The 11166-nt window shown below is 32.8% G+C and overlaps 1 long non-coding RNA gene across 2 annotated transcripts; it reads left to right on the top strand.

Annotated features, from left to right (window-relative positions):
* Positions 1 to 788: 788 nt before the first annotated feature.
* Positions 789 to 3333, top strand: LOC102585798 (uncharacterized). Of its 2 annotated transcripts, XR_001473197.1 has the most exons (4): positions 793 to 1065; positions 2316 to 2369; positions 2694 to 2952; positions 3170 to 3333. It is a non-coding gene; the product is annotated as an uncharacterized lncRNA (long non-coding RNA). The 2 variants fall into 2 exon arrangements; XR_001473196.1 differs by lacking the exon at positions 3170 to 3333 and having other exon boundaries at positions 789 to 1065; positions 2694 to 3157.
* Positions 3334 to 11166: the final 7833 nt, after the last annotated feature.

Here is an 11166-nt window from a genome sequence, read left to right as displayed (position 1 = left end):
TGAAATGGGGTAGTTTTTTTTTCATTGCTTTTAAAATTTCATTAAATTATATCCATATAATACACCTTATTTAATAATATAAATAAAAACTTTCAATCCATAAAATAATAAAATAAAAAGAACCCACGGCCATTAAATGATCAATTTAAATTTGAATTTCAAATATTAACTAACCTTAACCTTATAAAATGGTCTAAACTTCCTTAACCTACATCTTTAAAAATAAATTACTACTTTAACTACATCATCCACACATTTTTAAACCAACTCATCAAATTACGAATTTAAAAATGTGTAAAACAAAGATCACTTTCTAACAAAAAATTGATTGCCTTCATGTGAGATCCTAAAGAAAATTGAGAGGGAGTATAGTAGTGCATTGTGTGTATATATACATCCTCTTTCTAAATTGTTTAATATAAAATTATTAATTATTAATTTATAGTACAATTGCAATATAATGTACCTATAGTATCAAAGTACGTGGATATCCCTGCTACAATTTTTGTGGAGAGGCCTTGAAGCCTTATAGTTTGTTGGGAGCAGGATGATCATGTCAATTTCTGCATTTCAGGTCATTGAGATGAAACTTCAGTTCAATCTAATCTTCAAATATCAACTTCCATTTTGCTTATTGTCAACCCACACTATCACAAAAATCACTTTTAGCGGCAATTATTTAATGGCAATAATATAAATGCCGCTAAATTATGTTTTACAATCCATTATTACCGGCAATTGACCTTTAGTCGGTATAAGTTGACCCAGTAATGGCAATTACTTGGAATATCTAATAGACCATTTCATTAAAAAAATACTTTTTATTCTAAAATACCCCAACATTCTGTACAGGCTATAGCTAAACCCATTTCATTCCCAAAATCCCCAAATTCCAAAAGGCTTCAATCTCTCTTTCGACATCCGGCAATTTGATATTCACACAATTGATATGAAGCACCATCAATTTCTCTGAAGCTTCATCTTCTTCGTCTTAGATTTTGTCGTTTGCATCTCCGTCTTCTTCATCCGCCATCAATTTTCTCAACCCTTTGCCACCTCCTCAAGGTACGCCGCATTCTATTTTTTTGTTTTGAATGTGATTGGATGATGATGAATGTTTTGTGTATAAGCGATGAAATTGCCATATATGAGAATTGCACTCTTGCAGTGAAGTTGTAGTTTGCTGCGATAGAGTTGTAATTTGTGCATGACATGTTGTGATAAGCTTGATTTGTAAAGAATTTTGCTCTGTATTTGCCTTTGCTCTATTCAGTTTGCTTGGTATCTAATGCAGCAATTTGTACCGTGCTTAGTGCAATCATTGTCTATTTTATGGTTTTCTTTTTCAAACCATGCTTTTACTAATATGGTTTTTTTGTGTATGACTGTAAAATCATGATATATAAGGATTAGTATGTGTAGTTTCCAGAGAGTTGTACTCGTACTCTGTGCATTGTACTACGCTCTACTTTCGTTAATGTGACTCCTTTTAGATTTCGCTTTTTCAAAACTTGAGTTTGATTTGATTAGCGTAATATAGCTTTGACGAACATAGCTTAGAAAACCTGTATAAATTAATTAGATTTTGTTTTCTTCTGTATTTAGCTCGAGAAAATGAGTTAAAATTCTCTATAGCGTAGAACATGATTTAAGATTTCACAATAAAACTAACAGCAGCCTCTTGGAGGTGTGGTTCCATAGTTGTTTTCTTTAATAGTTTGTTTGCAAGTTTTCACATATTAGTATGTATACGCCTAAATTTGTAAGCATACCAGTGAAAAATCATGAAATTTTTCTAATAAACTTGTACCAGATAATCAACATGGCATAAGAAAACTTGTGTTTTCTGCAATTGCTAGGTGTAGTAACATTGCACGGATACCATAGTCATAAAATTTGGTTAGTTGACATGAGAGGGGCTAGTTTGTAAAGGCCTTTGTGTGTGAGTTAGTGACTGTTATGGAAAGGTTTAGTGTTAAAGCAGTAGTTTTTAGTTACTAAACTTATTTCTAAATTCTGGTGCATATACGTTTCTTTAGAACTCCACTAGTGATTACTTCATCGTCCAGCTCTAGAACTAGCTCATGACCTTCTTGATCACAACTTACACCTGGCTAGAGGCAACAATTGATGTTTAGATCCTATCTAACCAGTTTGGTTGATTTAGAAGAATCGAATGTAAAGTTGTTGAGTGTCTTTTGGTAAGTAGTTTACAATATAGTGTATGATCACCTGTATCTTGTCACGCCAGTTTCCTAGGAAGGGAATACTTAAACTATTTGTTTTGATAGAACACATTTCATCTTTGGTTTCAGTGTGTGAGCACTACCACAAATTTGCAATTTGTCAGCTTGAAGGTCCAATTGAAGGTGAGACCGGGAAGGCTCATAGAGCAAATTTTCGTGACTGTGATGGGAGAACTATTCTTATCTTGAGAGTGGGAATGCATGTGATTTAAAACACCAACTCTAAGTATTTAAAATATGTATTTCAATAATTACTGAAAGAAATTCTTGAATGATTTTTCATAGTTTGAAAGTCTCTAGTTTCCTCCCAGGTAAGTTTTCTTCCATTACCGCTAACTTCCAGACTGTAGCTATGCTTTCAAGCTTCCATCTCTACTGCCATTAGCTTTTTTGGTTTATCTTTAATTATGATGCTGATGTGTTATGCATATCTATATGACTGGTCAGATTTGGAATATGCTTTGTTCCGGAAGTCAGATTATGGAAAGAGTTCACCTGCAGGTTTGAAGAAAATAGATAAGGAGCTGATTTTGAAGAACGAAAATGCTAAATAGAGTTGGTAGCAGATTGGTAGCTGAACAACATCATGATGAAGAAGCACGACCCTACATTCAACAATTAATGAAAACCCAGAGCTGCTATCCACTCCAAACATCTGAGGATAACAATTCTATTGACACTGTTGTTGAGCTGAACAATGAGCCAGGTTATTTCTTAAAACTTGAATTTATAGATTATCTGCATAATAAGATCTAAATACATGATAATGTATCTAGTACTAGTTGCATTTTGCAAACTTATGTGAGTATGTATTCTCTCTGGTTTGCTTGATTGTTGTAGTATTGATGTCTGTTTTCTCTCTCTGAAGTGTTTTTCTGCTGGTTATATCCTTTTGATATGTTGTATTGTCCTCTTCTTCTCAGTTTGGACTGCTGGTTAAGATGGAACTCTGAAGACTGTCGGTAATCCGAGCGGTCATCTTCAATCTAGTTTAGCATCCGAACTCAAAGAATAAATCCTAATCGAAATATATACAATTTTTTATACAGTTTGATGATTGTATGGATGGATCTATCCTTTTATCCGAGCAAGGAGTCTGTTAAGATTTAATACATATTGTTATTGAGCCCATGTGTCTAGCAGTTCTAACCAGGTATATGCACCCTTTTTCTCCTTAACGGGCTTAGAGCCATGGTTGGCTAGACGAAGTTACAAAGATAAAGCCACTAACAATATTATAGAATCTGACTGTACCACCATCTCAGAACCAAATCAAGAAACCATATATAAATTTATTTATATTTTGATAAAGTCTAGATCTTTCATGGTAGATATAAAAGAGAAGTTAGTTATCCGACGTAGATATGAATCTTTAGCCGAACAAAGTCACGGCTCAGATCGGAGAAATATAAAAAGATTGAAATAAAATATAATACCTTATAACGATGGCCGAGTCCAAGGCCTATGGGAGAACTATACACGTTTATTTACTTCCGGTCAATATTCGGCGAACTCAAACTTTACAAATTGTGAGCTTTACAATTGGAGAGAGAGAGAGAGGGATTTCTCAGCTGCTCCCTAATGAAATGAAAAACATTCCTACTTATAGAAAAATGATAAAAAAATATTTAAAATCTTTGTACAGTATTGTTGGATCCCATATACTATTGATGATGGCTTTTTACTGTAGAGATGTCCTTATAGTTTGTCTTTTTCCTTTAATTTTTGGAGGAAATCCTCCGCCTTTTTCAGAGTATCTTCTGACGTAGCTGCTTCAACAGGTTGAGCTTCTTGGATATCTAGTGTCTTCGCTTGTTTCACTTCTCATAGAAGTGTCCGATTTCTCGTATTGAGTGATGTTGAGAAGCAGACTTCTCTTGACTTCTTCTAGCTAGTTGTTGATCATTGCTTCTTTATCTCCATCTTGAACGAAGATTTTCCTGGCACTATGCCTGACTGAGCTATCAGCAATTACTCCTTTTTGGGGAGTAATACCATATTTGTGGATCCTATTTGCAATAAGATCCAACAGTTCTTGCCCATATAACGTTTTTGTTTTGGGATCCTTTTTCATCAATTTATCCCAAAAATTATTATAAAAAGTTCTGTATAAGCAAGGAATTTGTTCTTCGGTGAATCCCACTTTCGAGGTCCATTTATGAATTCAAGGGATGAAAAATTCAATGAAGAAGTAAATCTGGTCTATTTTCTCCAGATAATAGATATGATATGTATTGTATAATTCATTAAGGTCTAGTGAAACTTTAACCCATTCTTTATATAATTTGAGAAAGGAATGTGGCAAAAATTTTATAGTTGGACCGTGGTATGACCACCATTTTAAAAACCAATTAGGAATTAGTCCTGCAAATAAATATATTTGCACATATTTTCATAAACCACGTATGTTTATGTCTTTCGTTATTATAATAGAGGACTTTATCAAAGACCTGAATATAATCCCAGTATGTGAAACTCATAGAGATTTTGTTTAGGTTGATCTGCCTTTCTTTCATGGTGGAGATACCCCAATCTTCAATAGATATAATCTGTTTAATTACATTTTCGAGAAGTTATAAACATTCTCACTTGTATTGTATCATGAAAAGTGTTGAAATTCAACACTACCAGTGCTTATCAGAATGATTTCGTAATATGATTGGGTTTTGTATGACTCACCCGGAAAATATAACCCATTTATTAGGTATCGCTGGAATATCTTCCAGGGTTCTTCTTTTCTTTGTATTTCAGAGTTTTCTAAAAGAAATATCATTTCCTTTTTTGATACCTTTTCATAAGACTTGATATCATCATTGTCTTCTTTGGCTATTGATGCAAAAGTATCATTTTGCTTTTGTGACATATAAGCTTGTAGCTGTGCATATAACGGGTTATCTTCTGGAATATCTTCTAGATGTACTGAAGAATGTGCTGAAGATGGCGCTTCACTTTGGGAGATTCTTGAGTTTATCAAACTCCTTCTTCCCATTTGTATAACTGGAGTCTTAGAAGAGGATCCATATGATGATCCTGGGGATGATCTTCCCCTTCCTTTTGTATTATATCCCCTGCCTCTGTCCTTGGTTACCCAAGGAGGGTCCATCCTGCAAACATAACATTTTGCTTTATTCGGATGTATCATAATAGTCACTTTAATAATTATCCTCATCGATATCGATAATTTCTTCATAATCATGTATAGAGAAATCTTCTCTAATAATATCGTTGATAATTTCACATAAAATTAATTCATGTAAATCTTTATTCAGAGGAATTACCTTTAAAATAGTAACTAAAGTTTTCTCATCAATGAGGACGGTATAAAAACTCATTATGATGATAAATATTCTCTAGATAGAAAATCTGGAAGCGAGTTATCACTTCCTTTTTTATATTGGATTTCAAAATCAAAAGGAGTTAATTGGGTCTGCCACCTAGCAAATATTAATTTTGATGCATCATGTTTAAAATCTTTGTTAAACATATACTTCACAGATTGAGCATCCGTTTTTATCAATAACTTTTGATTATATAAATCATCCTGAAATTTTAACACGCATTTAACGATGGTTAATATTTCATGAGCCTCCGTAGCATATTTCTTCTGGGCCTCGCTCTATTTCCCAGAATGAAATCTAATCAAATATTCATTTTTTTCATTGGGATTAATTTGTTTTAATATCCCATCATAATCAATATTAGATGCATCTGTCTCAATAATTTTTTGCCAGGCAGGTTAGCAAGAGTTAAGCATGGTAAAGATTGAACACGAAGTTTAATATCCTTTACCAAAGTGGTATGACTATCAGTCCAAGGTGATTTATGATCCTTTTACAGCCTGCCGTATAAAGGGTCCAAATCACGAGATAAATTTTTATAAAAAGGGGATATGTAATTTAAACTCCCTAAAAATCTTTGCAATTGAGTTATATTAGTGATAACATCACGAAATTTTGATGCAAAGTCGATTGATCTTTGAATCGGGGTAACTTTCCCTTGACAAATATGATGTCCTAGAAATTGAACATCAATTTGAAATAAACTCATTTTTGGTTTAGAAATGACCAAACCATTTTGTATAACAATTTTCTTAAAGATGTCTAGATGCTTAATATGTATTTCAAACGTTTTTGAGAATACCAAAATATCATCAATATAAACAATGATAAAATCTAAATATGGGTTGAAAATATCATTCATGATTTTCTGAAATTCAGATGGAGCATTTTTCAAACTGAATGGCATACCATTCCATTCATATTGTCCAAATGGGACATTAAAAGTTGTTCTATAAGCATGCTCTTTAAATATTTGGATCTGCCAATATCCTGACTTTAGATCAAATTTTTGAAAATATATTGGCATCATATAATCTAGATGATAAATCTTTTTTGTTTGGAATAGGATACCTAATCCATTTTAAATATTTATTTAAAGGTTTATAAATTGATAACCAATCTAGGGACACCTCGTTCCCTTTCAGCAACATTATTAACATAAAATGCAGTACAAGACCAAGGTGATTTTGAAGGTTTTAACAAACCCTTTTGTAACAAATTATCAATTTTCTTTTTGCAGAATTCTACCAATTCGGTGTTCATCTGACAAGGACGAGATTTAGTAAGAATATCATTCTCAGAGAAATCATCTTCATATGGAAGAGTAACAATATGTTTTTTCGATTTCAAAAAGCACTGGGATGATCAGCACAAATATCAATAGCAATTTGTTCAGCAATTAATTTAATTCTTTCTTGTACTTTGGTAGATTTCAAAGTATCAAATATATTTATACTAAATAATTCTAGTTGCAAAGAATCAACATGCTTTAGTTTCATATTAATCAAAGCATTAATATCACGAGAAATAGGGTCAGTGATAAAAGTATAACTAATATCTTTGTCTTCATAAGTAGCAAAAAAATCTTTAGCATTTATGCTAGTGAAAGGATAAATAGCATTTATAACTGGGGTTCCAAGTATAATTGGAGGGTATAGCTTATTTTTAACCAAGAAAAAGAAATGCGGAATGAAAATTTTATTTTGACAAATGTGAGTATTAGACAATTTATACTTTATATCTAAAGCATGTCTAGAAGCAGATTTAACCATATGAGTTGTTTTTTCAAAATATTTAGTTGGTACAAGACCTTCTTGAATACAACTAACATCGGCTCCACTATCAATCATAGTAATATCAGTTATTGAAAAACTATTATCAATTAATATGGTGCATTTAACATACCATTTATGACCAATAACAATTTGCATTATTCCTAAAAACATACCTTGTCTAGGATCAATATTAAGAGGTTTTGCAAGAGTATTTTCTTCAACAATGTTTTTACTCTTGTTATTAACAATTTCTATCTGAGTAAGTCGATGATCACAAATCATTTGATTTTGTTTAAGAGATTTAATCTCTTTTTTCAAATCATCAAAAGAAGAATCTCTTGTGTGAGTAGTTTGTTTATTAAGTCTGTCAATAATTTCAGACAAAGAATAAGGTGCAGAATATTCAAATTCAAAATCATTCTTTTGTTTTTCTGAATTTTTTGAAAAACTTGAACTAGCATTATTATTAGCTGCTAAATGAATAATTTTTTCACGAAGATCATTATTAGTAACTTCTTTTAAAAGTTCTATTACATTATTAGCTGTAATAGTATTCATATTCAAATCTTCTAATTGAGATTGCAATTTATAAAATTCATCATTTTTACAAGAACAAATATCACCATGACAAGTATTGCAAGTATTAATATGCTGGTTACTATTAGATAAATCAAGCAAATCAATCTCTTCTTTAGAACTTGAATCAGAATCAGAATCAGACTTAAAACCAGAAGTGTATAAGAAACTATAAACCTTGTCATGAACTTCTTCATCAAGTTCTAGAGATTTCAACTTTTCAAGTATCACTACAAAAAAAACAGTGTTTACCGACGAGAAAAATCCGTCACTATCCAATGAAAATCCATCACTAAACATGATTAGTGACGGATTAGCAACGGATTATTGACTGTTGCTATTACGCTCGTTAATAAGCTCTTAGTGACGAAAATATGAGTTCCGTCACTAGTTTAGCGACGTCATAGTGACGAAATATTTTCGTCGACACTTGTTATTGACAGACATAGTCGTTATTCTATTTATATAATTTTGTTGGTAATTTCATAATTCCAGGACGAAAAAATGAGTTTCGTCACAAGTTTAGCGACGTAATAGTGACGAAATATTTCCGTTGCCATTGTTAGCGACGGACATAGTCGTCATTATATTTATATAGTTTTGTTGCTAATTTCATAATTCATTTCGTCATTTTGGATAAATTTGCGACGAAATTTCCGTCGCAACATATTATGTTGTCTCAACATATTAGGCCTTCAATAATCCGTCGCTAATCTATCGCCAACATTCTTTACATAGCAACGACCAAATATTCGTTAAATTTGTTACTAAAAATTATTCTTCCATAATTGTTTCTAATTTATAATTAGAAATAAATTAAATTTAAATTACTAAATAGTCCAAAAATAAAAAAACTTTCATATAATATAATACTCATAGACGATTCATAATATATAAATAGAAAAATCTAAACCACATGTTTTTGGTTAAAAATATCTAAAGAAAACTATCAAGTACTCTTAAATGAACCTACGTTCATCAAAATGTTACTACACAATTTGTAGTTTCCAAAAAACATGACAATATCAAAAACTAAAGTTGCGGGAGACTAAGGGATACGATCGTCACTTGAAATTGAGGGATCAACCTCATCCACATTAGTAGTAGGAGGCACTATGGGTGTCACAAGCGATGGGTTGCCAGAGGGATCAATAATCGCTGCTTGCACCTGCTCAACAATAATAGGAATAAGATGACTAGTAAGTGTAGGCATCATTTGCTTTACAAACTCATCCATATTTGTTGTTGATGTTGATTGAGAAAATGGAGGTGGTAATGATGATGAGCCACAACGATTTTACCCATAGTAATTTTTGCTTCAGATCCAAGACCGTATATTCTTCTTTTCTTTTCTCCCCCCCGCTGCTTGGTAATATGCTTTACATTGATCAATATCAGTTTGAGACACAATTTTTTTCCGTAATATTTTTTCATATTTTTCCTATAATAAGTAGAGGAAATGAGAAAGCATTAAAGATAGGGAACAAAATAAATTTTGATGGAAAATACAGAAAGATGCATAAGCTTAAATGCAGTGTACATTTTTCAACCATATGATAAAAATAGGACAAGAGGACTCAAGACCCCCCAAAACACACACACAAAACAGGGCAAGAGGTCTCAAGACCCCCCAAAACACAATGGTGTAAATGATAAAAAAGCACTTTACATATGATAAAAAATCAAGGAATCAAGTTGCAGGGAACTACTCTGATGATGCACAGTCCTCAAATTTCTCATTTGGGATTTAGGACAACCTAATGGTGTCTACTCCAACTCCCATTCAAATTGAACTGCGAAAGGAACCTGCAAGCACTCACACTATGGTCGAAAGAACCCAGCCTACTCAACATGATAATCAGGAGCTGCAAAAATGTAAAATCGAAGAACAACAAATTCAAGACAATATGAAGAAATCAGGTAAGCCCTTTCCTAACACTAACTGTGATGATGCTTACACTAGCAGTGAAGGTCATTTACACAATGGTGTAAATGAACCAATTAGCAAGAATGTTACTCCTTTGCAAAATGCACATAAACATGCCCATGGGGAGATTGTGATTTTATCTGATAACATAAAATTCTCAGTTGACAAATACTAGAACCCAATATCAGATGGACAAGAACAGCCCAGGGCAATCAAAATCACCAACAGCCTCCTCAAAATAATACCAAGAAGGACTTTTTGTTGAATCCATTTTCCTTTAACAGAAAGTTAACTTAATCCCTGAACCAGCCCCCTATACGATTATTCAATCATATGCTGCTCGTCTAAGGCACAATCAGTCCAAAAATGATATTCCTATTGAGTTTACTAGCCCTGTTAACACCACTAAACAAGGACTGCCAAATGTAAGTTTACTCACTGAAAAATGAGAAAAATGGAGTTTTTGAAAAGAAAAAGAAATCCATTTTATCATTTAGACGAAAAAAATATTATGATTCTTAAGAACTCAACGGGCCCTTCCCCTTAGAATCAAACAAACAAAGAAAGGAATCTCGTTAAGTTCTTACGCTTTCATGTTGACAACTCAATTCAGTCGATTACTACAGGGATGAACCCAATTCGGAATATGAACCATAAAAGAAAATACCTATTAAACCGATTACAAGAATACCAACTACAATACCTATTATCTAAAGAGGAATCCTTCCAGTAGTATCGGCCATTTACCCCACTTCCCTCCAGATTTCATCAAGTGGTCATGCTAGAGACATAAACAGTCATGGATAATTAAATTATGAGATCCTTCCGAATGAGCTAAGAGAATCTTATTTATTCTCTTTCATTTTCTTAATTGAAGAAATAATTCAAAAATAAAATAGCAAGTACAAAATGAGTAATAACCCCCAGTAGAGAATGGTACTATTCAATTCAACATTTTGTTCATTCGGGTTTGATTGTGTCGTAGCTCTATAATTCGGATTAAGTTTATCCTTGGATGAACTGCATTGCTGATATTGATCCAAAAAAAAGACGGTAGGTACATCTAGGCCGTGAACAACCAACCATCGTATTGTAAAAATTGGATAGGTTCGATCTATAGTCATTAGGGCCTCCTAAAACGATCTACTAAATTCATTGAGTTGTTCCAAAGGATCAAAACGGCCAGTTATTAATGGAATTCCTTGTCGGCTCTCTGTAAAATACTCGTTTGGCCGCGGGCTTCCAAACACATCGTAAGCTAAACCTGTGCTGACAAATAACCAACCCGCAATGAATAGGGAAGG

This window comes from Solanum tuberosum, unplaced genomic scaffold (genome assembly GCF_000226075.1).
Source record: "Solanum tuberosum cultivar DM 1-3 516 R44 unplaced genomic scaffold, SolTub_3.0 scf00063, whole genome shotgun sequence".
NCBI classification, from domain to species: domain Eukaryota; kingdom Viridiplantae; phylum Streptophyta; class Magnoliopsida; order Solanales; family Solanaceae; genus Solanum; species Solanum tuberosum.
The sequence above is the reverse complement of the archived record's forward strand: the minus strand, read 5'-3'. Positions and strand labels throughout refer to the sequence as shown.